This window comes from Aquila chrysaetos, chromosome 22 (assembly GCF_900496995.4).
Source record: "Aquila chrysaetos chrysaetos chromosome 22, bAquChr1.4, whole genome shotgun sequence".
In the NCBI taxonomy this organism is placed as follows: domain Eukaryota; kingdom Metazoa; phylum Chordata; class Aves; order Accipitriformes; family Accipitridae; genus Aquila; species Aquila chrysaetos.
Window position 1 is genome coordinate 20,112,344 of NC_044025.1, and position 10,464 is coordinate 20,122,807.

Below are 10,464 nucleotides of genomic sequence, written 5' to 3' on the forward strand. Positions count from 1 at the left end.
GCAGGACACCTGGCTGCAGGGTTTTTAAATTGTTTATACACATTCTTTTCACAGCTGTTACTCAGAAAACCAGCACAAATAGTGAATTACAGGAGGCTGAACATAATGTTATAACCACATTCTTGGACAGCATGAGCATGTGTGCACATACACGTATGCATGCCCACCCCACCACAGCTAAACCATCTGCTAACAAAGAGGGTAAGAGAGGCAGAAGGGACATTAGCACCTCCTACCTCAGTAACTGAGACAAATGTTTATAAAGCCAGTGTGTTTTATTCAAACAGAGAATGGAAGAACTTAGTTGCATAGAAATGCCAGATAAGAAGTCTGTGTAACACAAATACTGCCTACGTTTTTGGCTTTTTTTCAACAGCATCTTCAAATGACAAAGACATCATGCTGGACAGGTGAATTTAAGATCTCCTTTTATTTAAGTGATAATAGCAACATTCCTCTGCAACAGATGGAGAAGGCTTGAGCAGAGCCACTGGGCTCAGTTCAGCCTTGGGCTACAAGAACCCCCCCATGCAGGAACTGAGAGCAGGCAGTTCACATTGTCCTGAGCTAGTGCTGTAAGACGGCCCAGGACAAGAAGCGTACTGTCCTGGCTTGTCAGGCTACCTCAAGTGCCATCAGCACAGGGATCCTGAGGCCCTGTGTACATAGGAGGTGAGCACTCACACCATTGCCTTACCTGAGAGACAGTTCTCACCGCAGTGAGAAGCTGTTCCAGCAACACCGATAGAACTGAGCTTCTCTGCATACAGTAACACATATTTAATGTTTTGCTCCTTTCCTTCCCTTAAATATGCCCAGCCAGCAGAGCTAAAAAGCTAATGAAATGGATATTGTACAAGCGCTTTACTTCTTTAGAGTGTAAGACCTCAATGAATCATTGCTCCCACTGGAAAGAGTGCTGTCAGACTTCAGAGAGCACTGGCAGAAGGAAAAACGGTTCTTATAGACAAAATAGACCAGGAAGGAATTTTTCTTCACAAGTTAGACTGAATTAATTAAATAAGCTTTCTAAAAATTCTTAATCAAGAAGATATAAAAACATGGACCTGACCTATAAAAGAAAAGCTGTTTGCACATCTACCACGGTTATCAGTTTCTCACCCACTCTGAATTTCATAACCAGTCATGGGGGATTCAAGCCAGCTCCCACACGAGCCAAAGAGAGGACTTTTTTCAGGTCAGAAGAGGAAAGAAATATTTATTAGTCATCCAGTCCCTTTAGGACTCCCACTTCTGATCAAACTGATAGGCTGCAGTCTCCATTGTACACCACAGAACAAGAGCAGGATCCTCACAGAGCCTTAGTTTAGACAGGAGGCAGCGCATCTACCCACATATGCTGAAGCTAGAGGCCCTAAAAACATGAACCCCTCTCCCCTCACCCCACCAGAGCCTCAACAAGTACTATTCAGTTGGCACAATGGTGTATAGGGGGACTTGATTTGCATTCTGCAGCTTTTTTTACGAATGCAATAGTAGCAGCACACACAATAGTGCAACTCGCACCTTCAATTACCTATCTCATGGCTGATCATTCACTCCTGATGTCAGTTTTCATTCCCAGATGAGGGTGTGCTCAGAAGAACAAAAGTCAGAAGAAACCCTTCAATTGCCTGACAGGCTAACTAAAAACAGGGACTGACAAAAGCGAGTCCTTCATCCAGGCTCCAAATTTGCACAGACTTCTCATGCAGAAGAATTAAACTAAGCGGAACCAACCTAAGACCAGTCTGTGAAATTTAAAGAATAAAAGTCACACCCCTTATTCTTGCTTATTACGGCAAATCAGGCCAGAGTGTTACTCCTGCTGTATTGTGAACTCTAATTTTGATCACATGAACTCTGGAAAAAAACCACAGTATTCTTCCACTCCACCACTTAGACATGACAGCACTCCCTTTGCTATCAGGCTTCTCCAGAAGAGGTATGGAACTGGGGTGTAATTTAGCTGCTCTAAACTGCTACCAGCAAAGTCACCTCTCTTTCCAAAGACTAGGTGCGGGAGGGGGAACATTTCACAGGGTTAATTTCAGCTCCTGTGAACGCATTTCTTTCTAAATCTATATTTCAGTTCCCTGTACATAAAACTCAGATGACATTACCTCACAGCTAAAACAGGTATAACATGTAACAGACAGATCAAAAGTGAAAAGAGAGCACTAAGGGTGCAGTACTTCACTGATCCATACGAAATTACAGTCAAAAACCTGCATGCCATCGCTGGTCAGCAGACTGCCAACTCACTGCTTCAGAATGTTACCAATACTGAGCTCAGATCACAGCAGAAATCACTGCTCTGTCAGTATCTTAGTTCATCAGACATTCTCTGCTATACATTTCCTTCATGACAAATTTTAATTACTCATATCAGTTCTATTTTTCTGTTTCTTCCAGGTTTTTGGTTTGGTTTTGGGTTGGGGTTTTTTGGGGGGATTGGGTTTGGTTTTTTTTTCAGAGCATGCTGCAATGGTTTCTTCCAAGCAATTAAGGTAGACTACTGTTCCCTAGTTTGGTTCTATTCTTACAGACTCACACTTTGCTACAGGGGAATAAATTTTGTGAGACAAAGTATCACAACTAGATACTGTCAAAATCTGATTAATATATCATTTTTTTAAACCATCGCAATGCAACAACTTACAGGCTGATGACACAAGTAAGGGTTACAGCCTGTCTCCTCTTCTGTGCTTGCCTATGCTATTAAAGACACCTGAAAAATCACTGCTAAAGCAGCTGCTTCCACATGCATCTAAATTTAAAGTACCATGGTGAAATCTAACAAGCAAATCACTACTTCAAAGTCACCTCAGGCCACAGCTTGGTTCTTGGTGCATATACAGTTGAGGCCCACATGCCAGGCTCTGAAAAATGGTCCATCCTCAAACAGCAATTTGAGGTTGGACTCTTGGATGAGACAGGTCTGTTTGGGACTTCTCCAAATGCCAGTACTTTCCACCCACTGTCTTATTGCTTGCAGACACAGCAAGAAGTACTGAACTGACTGCACAGCTGGCTTCATCACCTTTCCCCTCCACAAACAATGGAGCTTCAAAAGTAGGCAACAACTTGCTATCAGTATTGATGGCCATAGACAAGGCTAATTATATTTAAGTGGAAAATGGTACAAACAAAAACCTGCAAGATTGCTTACATACTTATTTAGAGCCAAAAGATGGTCTGAATTGTAAACAGATTTTCAGGATGTTGCCAAGGAAAAGCTTCTCTCAATATCTCTGTAAGAAAAGCAGCCATAAAAAACATCTAGCTTGTAGCAGTATTTCAAGTCTTGCACATTAGCCTGACACATTAGCCGGAAGATGCCTGGCACATGATGGCACCTATGAAACTGTTTAAAAATTATTAAATACTACGGAAACATATTAATTTTATCCTAAGAAAGCAAACCCTCACCACTGGCTGAAGACTTTGAAACAAGTAGCTCAGGGCCAAAATTCATTCTCCACATGAACTCAGATGCTTCAATGTTCAACCACTCCTCTGATCCAAAGAGCTTTGGATTTAAACGCCTGTCAGTGCCCTACCCGGACTGCACTGTCATATCTTGAACCTCATGTCAGGTTTCACAACACTGCCGGTGCAACATGCAGTTACCTTGCTACAAATAGCTAGCTTTCAGTCATACCCAGGGAGACACAAAAGCCATTGCTCCCTTTCAATATTAGGTGCCTCTTCACCAGCGAGTTCTCTTCTCTCTTCATCATCAAATAACTGCTTCCCAGCCCCTTCCTCCAGTACACGTTGGATTTACTGCTCAAAGCAGCTAAAGTCAGCATCACTACCTTTCTTGCCAAAGGGTTTAATGTGCATCTGAAAATAATTATAACTGCCTTGCAAATAATACAGCATGATTGCCTCTTTTTTTTTAAGGCCAGCCAAAAGAAAAGGAGGAAAAGCTGTTCATTTGCACGCATTAACAAGGATACAGCACATTCATGCAAAACTGCATGCATTTCTTCTAATATAGAATGGCTTGTGTTATCCTTCATTATAATAATAACCTTAGAAACTATAATCATCTTGATTAGCTCCCAACAGTTTTTTAAAAACCATAGCAAAGAATATTTCTTCCGCACTCCAGCAGGCAAGAAAATTCATGCTAGTCTAAGGCACAGCAAATCTGCCTGCATCTTACTCTGCAGCATCTGCAAGCTCATCCCCTATGAAGCAGCCTAGAGTCAAATCCCACACTGTTAGCAAAGACAGCAAGACTGCATGCTCTTTTTCCACTAGAGCTTATTTTTCAGCATCAGAATTTAGAGTGCACTTTACTGTGCAAAGCCCGTAATTTTAGTACATCATGATACTTAACATAACCTTCCATATGCTCGTATAGCATTAAAAAAATCTTCCCGTTCAGAAAGAAGGGTTTTTTTAATATAAAAAGGTCTACTGTCAGTGAACTGTTTCTTTCAATTAATATTAGCAATTTAATTAAAATCAGACATTATCTCAGAGGTGCGGGCGTTGACTCTATTCTAAGATCACCCTAGAACGTGCCCCCTACCATACTGCACATTCTAATTTCTCAGACATACAGAAAACCATACACAAAAATCAGAACTAGTCATAGGAAAAATATCTATGTTTACAGCTTGCTTCTTTGGAAGTTTGCCAATATGCACAGCATGGAAATTATAAACAGACTGGATTCCTGACTTAAACCTAGACTGAAAAACTTCTTATACTAAATGGTAAATCATGCTCCCTCTGCTGTTACTGTCTTTGAAATACATAATCATACTCGATTCATACTTCCTGCACTGCTTCCCAGAGTATGATTAGCTACATTAAAAAAAAAATGAATCTCAAGAAATTATGGCATAAGCAAGAAGCAAAATTCTTGTCTGTTAGTGTCATAGCAATGCCAATTTACAACTGTAGAATAATGTTCTGCCTGTAAAATACGAGTGGAAGTTACTGGTTGCTATATATATTTACAACATACCTGCAGGATTATGCCCTAGGTCCTTAATGCCAGAAAGCTGAAGTATTACCCTGGTGAGGATGGCTGTTGTGGCCTTTCAGCTCAGCTTTGCCCTCACAGAGCACCTATAAAATTAAGGGGCAAGAGGTTATGTTACAAAAATGTCTTCTGGGAAAGCCTACCTTCAGTACTTTCTACCGAGGAACAGGGGTGATTACTGGCTAGGAATACCAAACACCACAAAGCCAGACAGCTCCAAACATAGTCTTTATTTACACAGCCTCTTTCCTCCTTGCTTCCAGGTTACAAGGACATTCTTCGGTGCTTGAAATAAAATTATTCCTGCCTGGTCAAAAGCATGTTTTGCATTACTATGCCATAGCAAGCTATTGTGCGCCAGCTGAGCTCTGACAACGCTCTAGACAGTGCCTTTAGCTTTCACGCCAGCCTGCCCTCCACTGTGTTTGCACAACCCTTTTCCACCCAGGCTTCGATTACTGCATCGTACCACTCACACACCCGACCGTCTGCGCTCTCCTGGCTTATCACCCCAGCTCAGCTGCACGTCTGTGTGCTTTGACAAAAATAAGGACAACCATTTTTTGGAAAACAAATCTCGGGTTAAAACAAAATGAGACGGGAGTAGAACAAGTGGGTTTTGAACACCTTTATGAGGGTTAAGACGTGGTCTGCTGTACCTGGAGCCTACGGCAGGCTGGAAGTGCACACACAGCAAGCTGATGCAGCTGACACACAGTAATCTATCTAAGTGGTAATATCAGTCATCTATAAACCCAGAGGGCAAGGAAAAGGGGAATGAGCCCTTCCACATTTTTCATAACAATGATCCCTCCAACGTGCTTACAGAAACCCAGGGATTTTTCCCCGAAAGGTCATTTTCGGCTTTCTCCCCCAGCTAAGCGGCAGTCCCCCGCCGGCGGGGCGGCAGGACCGACCCCGGAGGCTGCCATTTGCTCGCCCCACCAGTTAAACCCAGTAACGAGGCACCCAACCGCGGGAGCTGCTCGGAGGGAGTTGCCCGGGACCCCCGGACACCAAACCAGGGGGAAGAACGCGTTCTTCGGGGACCAGCCCAGCATTTAACCGCGGCACTTCAAACCTGGATCCCCATTTCCAGTCAGCTCCCACCCGGCTTGCCCAAACGCTCACCTCGGCCTGACGACCACCCCGATTTCCCCCCACCACCACCACCACCACAACCAGCCCCGCCGCCGGGCAGGGCTCACCGCTCTCCCCGCGCTCCTTCCCAGCGGCCCGCCCGAGCCCCGGTCCCCCCGCCCGGCTCACCCGGCAGCTCGCAGCCCCTCTCGCCGCGCTTCTAGAACCGCCCCGGCCCTTCCAGCCGCGCCGCCGCCCGCCCTCCCTCCCGCCCGGCCAGCCGGCCGGCCCGCCCCCGGCCCCGCTCCTATTGAGCCGCCGCCACGTTCGAAGCCCCGCCCCCAGCCCCGCCCCTCCCGCCGTAATGCCGCCAGTAGCGGCGCACCGCGCACCGCCCCGCCCGGGATCACCTCAGGCCCCTGAGGCGCGGCCGTCGGGCCGGCGGCCGGTCGGGGAGGCGGGGTGTTGCTGGGTTAAAAGAGGGTTCCACAGAGAAATGAAATACCACGTGGAAATTCCGCTTGCTTTCTAAAAAACTGCCTGCCCGGCTCGGAATGCCTTCCCCGCGGGCTCGCTGTTCCTGCGGCGCTGCCCGCACCGCCGTCGAGCCAGCGTGGGCTGGGGCGTCCCCATCGCCCGACGTCTTGTAAGCCGTAGGCAGGTGGTAGTCTCATGAGGAGAAGGAAGATTACGTTTAAAAGGGAAATAAGATGATCTCTGTGCTGGAACGTGACTGGGGCGTACGAGCAGGGTGTGGCGGGTCAGGGAAGGAACGGCCGGTCTCCATGTTGGCACGGGCGGCCTGGCCTCCGCCAAGGAGCGGCCCGAGCTCCCGCTGCGGTTTGCGGGGTCGCGGCGCACCGTCGGGTGAGGACAGACTCGGCGGCTGAGGCGTGGACAGAGCTGAAACAAGGCCAGAGAAGATCGTTTCCCAGGCTCACCAGAACATCTAATTTACTTTCTTTCCCCTACACGAACCAGTATTGACGGCAGTTCAGAGCCACCACCACCATTACCAGTCGTAACGATTACCTTAGCCAAAAATAACATCTTTTCAATATTAGAGTCAGAAACCGAATCAGACCATACCAGACACCAAGAACAAGCTACCTCTTGCTTTCCAGATTTACTCCACCATCACAAGTCCATTCGCTGAACAGAGATCTAGCAAAATGTGACTGTAAAAGCCAGGTTTTGGGAGATGACTCACCCTACCAGAATCCATAAAGAAAGTGGAAAATAGGGAAATAAATATCTAACATAAGGGTGCGATTTCACTGACGCTTTTAAGCAACTGCTAATATCGTAAACCATAATAAAAGGGCGCGGCTGTCCTGTCACCAGAACACCCTAACAGAGCTCCATATGTTGGACATACATACACTTTGTACATTACCATTTATTTGGCTGAAGTTAATTTCCATCATATATTTAGAAAAGATTGCATTATTGTCAATGAAAGAAGCAATCTGTAAGTCTGTGATGGCACTAAAGATACTGGTACATTTTAAAGACTGTAAAAACAGCATTAGTCTTCAGAGACGATGTGACTCAGAGCCAGATTTCTTACTCAGTTCTGATGCTTCTTTAACCTATTTTTATTATAGACTTTTTGCTCTTATGTTACAGAGAAATAGGGGTTTTTTTCTCTGTTTCAGTGGAAAGGACTAAAAATGTGTTTGTAGAGGGAACACAAGAATACATGAGTCTGTTCATGTGAATAACCAGCTGTGCAGTCCTTTTGGCTGTATATACAGACCATATGATGTAGTATTAGCACAAAGAGCTTTGACTACTTAATATTTCTAAATACTACATTAAGTGTTATCCTTATAAAGTACCAGTTTTGCTTTAGCTGTATTGGCTTTGAAATTCTGGAGCATGTCTCAGGTTAAAAACAGCTCCTTTGCTTCTGCCCCTGGAATGAGGGTGAGAGATTTCTGGTAGAAGAGAAGAAGAAGGAGACACTGCTCACTGAGCCATGGTCCAGGGAGAGGAGGGGGAATGGCTGGAGATGTTTTTTCAACATCTGATTCTACCAGTCCAGGTTGATGTCCCTTCAGTACAACCCCAGCTAGCACTTGTAGAGCTATGACACAGAGATCTGGTTTAAAACCAGGAGAACCAAGCATCCTGTGAGTGTTTCAAGCCCTTACCTTCCTTAAAAGTGAGTCAAAATCCCTTTGCAGAGATTGGCTGCCAAATGCACACACAAGTATTTTTGGATGCCCCCTTGTCTCTCAAATTACAAGGCTTTTGTCTGAGACCTTAGCAGAGGAAATATTAAAACTATCTAAGGGTACTTACATAGCACACTATAGTATTTCCCATAAAACAATGCATTGAGTCAGAACAGAGGAGGCAGGGATATGTCGGGATAACAGAACTCTGACCTCAGTGTAGCTCAGGTTTCTCCCTGACAGCGTAGCTAAAAAGTACGTGTGTAAATAGACCTCGTACATCAATAAATTCTAAACTTAGCTGTGTGTCTGTTGCTCTTCCTTTGTTTTTTGTGAATGAAAAAACAATCACACCAGATCCTAGAAGAGCAAGAATGGAAGCCAAAAACCAAGGCATGCCAACATCCGATCTGTGCTGTTCAAAGATTCAGCCAAAAGTCTGACCAGTGTCTTTACATCTACCATAGGTAAAAGATCATGCTATGATACGGAAGTGGTGTCTGCTGAAGTATCATCTAATTAATAGTCTTCCTTTAGTGTGTGTGCAGGTGGATCTTACAAGCTGAGGATTTGACACACCAAAGGAAATAAAAGCTCCATTGTCGATGACGGGCAGAAGCAGGGGGAGAGGGTACAGGACTCGGAGGAGTCTCCTGTGCTGGCTGCACCTGTGGGCTCAGTGCTGGTGTCACTCAGTCACTGTCTGGTACCCAGCTGACAGCAAAATCATGGAGCATTTGCTGATAGCAAAATTCCTGAGCGTTTGTCAGGAAGCCATCCTGAATCAGAACCCCTGAGCATTAGAGAAACATCACCAGGAAAAGTGTGACTAAGACGCAAGATTGGGCAAACGTGGAAAAGGCTATGTGGCCAGACATAGACATCTCACTATGAACAGACTTGGGTGCAATTTCCTCTTCGAATGATGCACTGTGCGCAGCAGCAACGGAAAGCTACACCAGGTTACTGCACATCCACAGTGCAGCACCACAGCCCACACAGCTCACTGCTCCATGCACTCACGCTGCTCCTCCACTTGGCATCTGCTCTCTGGATTGCAAGTAATTTTGTCCAGAGCCAGCTCAGGCCAAGCTCAGGGCTGCCCAGCACGGGCTAAACAAACCCACAGTGTCTGAAACACTGAGGTGTCAACTATACCAAGTTTTGTCTAGGTGTCAACTATATCAAGTTTTGTCCTCTGATAAAACTCAGAGACCTTGGCTGCAAACAAACTCCTGGCCTGAACACTTCCCGAGCAGTCAGACCTGCGCCAGGATCCTTCTGGAATGGGCAAAAGGCCCTTTGCACTTAAGACCGGTTTGGGAGCTCAGTCCCACGAGGTCCAGAGCCACACTGATGCTGGTGCACAGCAGAGCTGAGCAGACTGGGGAGGCTGCAGGCAGCAGTCAGTGTTATTCAAGACTGCACCCCTTGAGGACACCAAAGTGCAACCAGGAGAAATGAAAGGATGGGATTTATGTCTTAAATTCTGCTGCAGATAAGCTAGATGAGAGTTAACATGAGATAAACACACAGCGTGCAGATGGAAAAGGTCTGTCATACAGAGCGGTAGCTCCAGCTGTCTCTGTGCCAGGTTTGGGAAACTAAAGCTGGATTCGCCAGGAGCGTGGGGAAGACAAACCCGGGGAGGAATCCGACGGCTCGTGTTCCTATTTAACGTAATTATGGTACGGTCGAGGCTGGTCTGGCAGCGCTCTGAACCGTGCCCAGCTGCACGTTCACAAGGTCATTTAAACTTCTGCAAATATAGAAATAACTGGTAATTGCCTGACTAGCTTATTTAAAACTAAGTGAACCCATACAGAATTAGAGGTGTCTGACTACAGGGAGGGGAAAAAGACACATATTCTCCCTTTCTTACCTTATTTAAAATGATACGGCCCATATTTTAATTCGATTTTCCAAATTGTCCAGGGATGCCCAAAAGAACCAGGGGATGTAGGGATGCAAATCGTAGCCCTTGCTAAGCACTGGAGGGGCTTGCAGGGAGTGAGGCAGCTTTTGTAAATCATGTTCTGATATTCTGCTCCTAAATCTGTCTGTGGGCACTTAAGACAGACAGCTCTGTGAAAGCACTGCGCAACTGCAGCCCCAATCGTTTACATGCATAGGAGGCACTGTCCAGGCTGAAACATTTTTTAAATCATATCCATGTTTATGCTTTTTAATCAAAGTTTG

At 45.6% G+C, this 10,464-nt stretch overlaps 1 protein-coding gene across 5 annotated transcripts in view; it reads right to left on the reverse strand.

The window, feature by feature from the left end:
- The window catches only part of P4HA2 (prolyl 4-hydroxylase subunit alpha 2), a 30,922-nt gene extending 24,568 nt beyond the window's left edge, over positions 1–6,354 (reverse strand). For 2 of the 5 annotated variants that reach the window (XR_003921077.2, XM_029998278.2), the window contains exons 1-2: positions 6,275–6,349; positions 4,988–5,091 (exon numbers count right to left, since the gene is read on the reverse strand). The gene's annotated coding sequence lies outside the window, so the exon portion shown is untranslated. Of the gene's footprint in view, positions 1–4,987; positions 5,092–5,664; positions 5,785–6,274 lie in introns of those variants that run through there. The other 3 variants (XM_029998276.1, XM_029998279.1, XM_029998277.2) reach the window with 2 other exon arrangements.
- Positions 6,355–10,464: the final 4,110 nt, after the last annotated feature.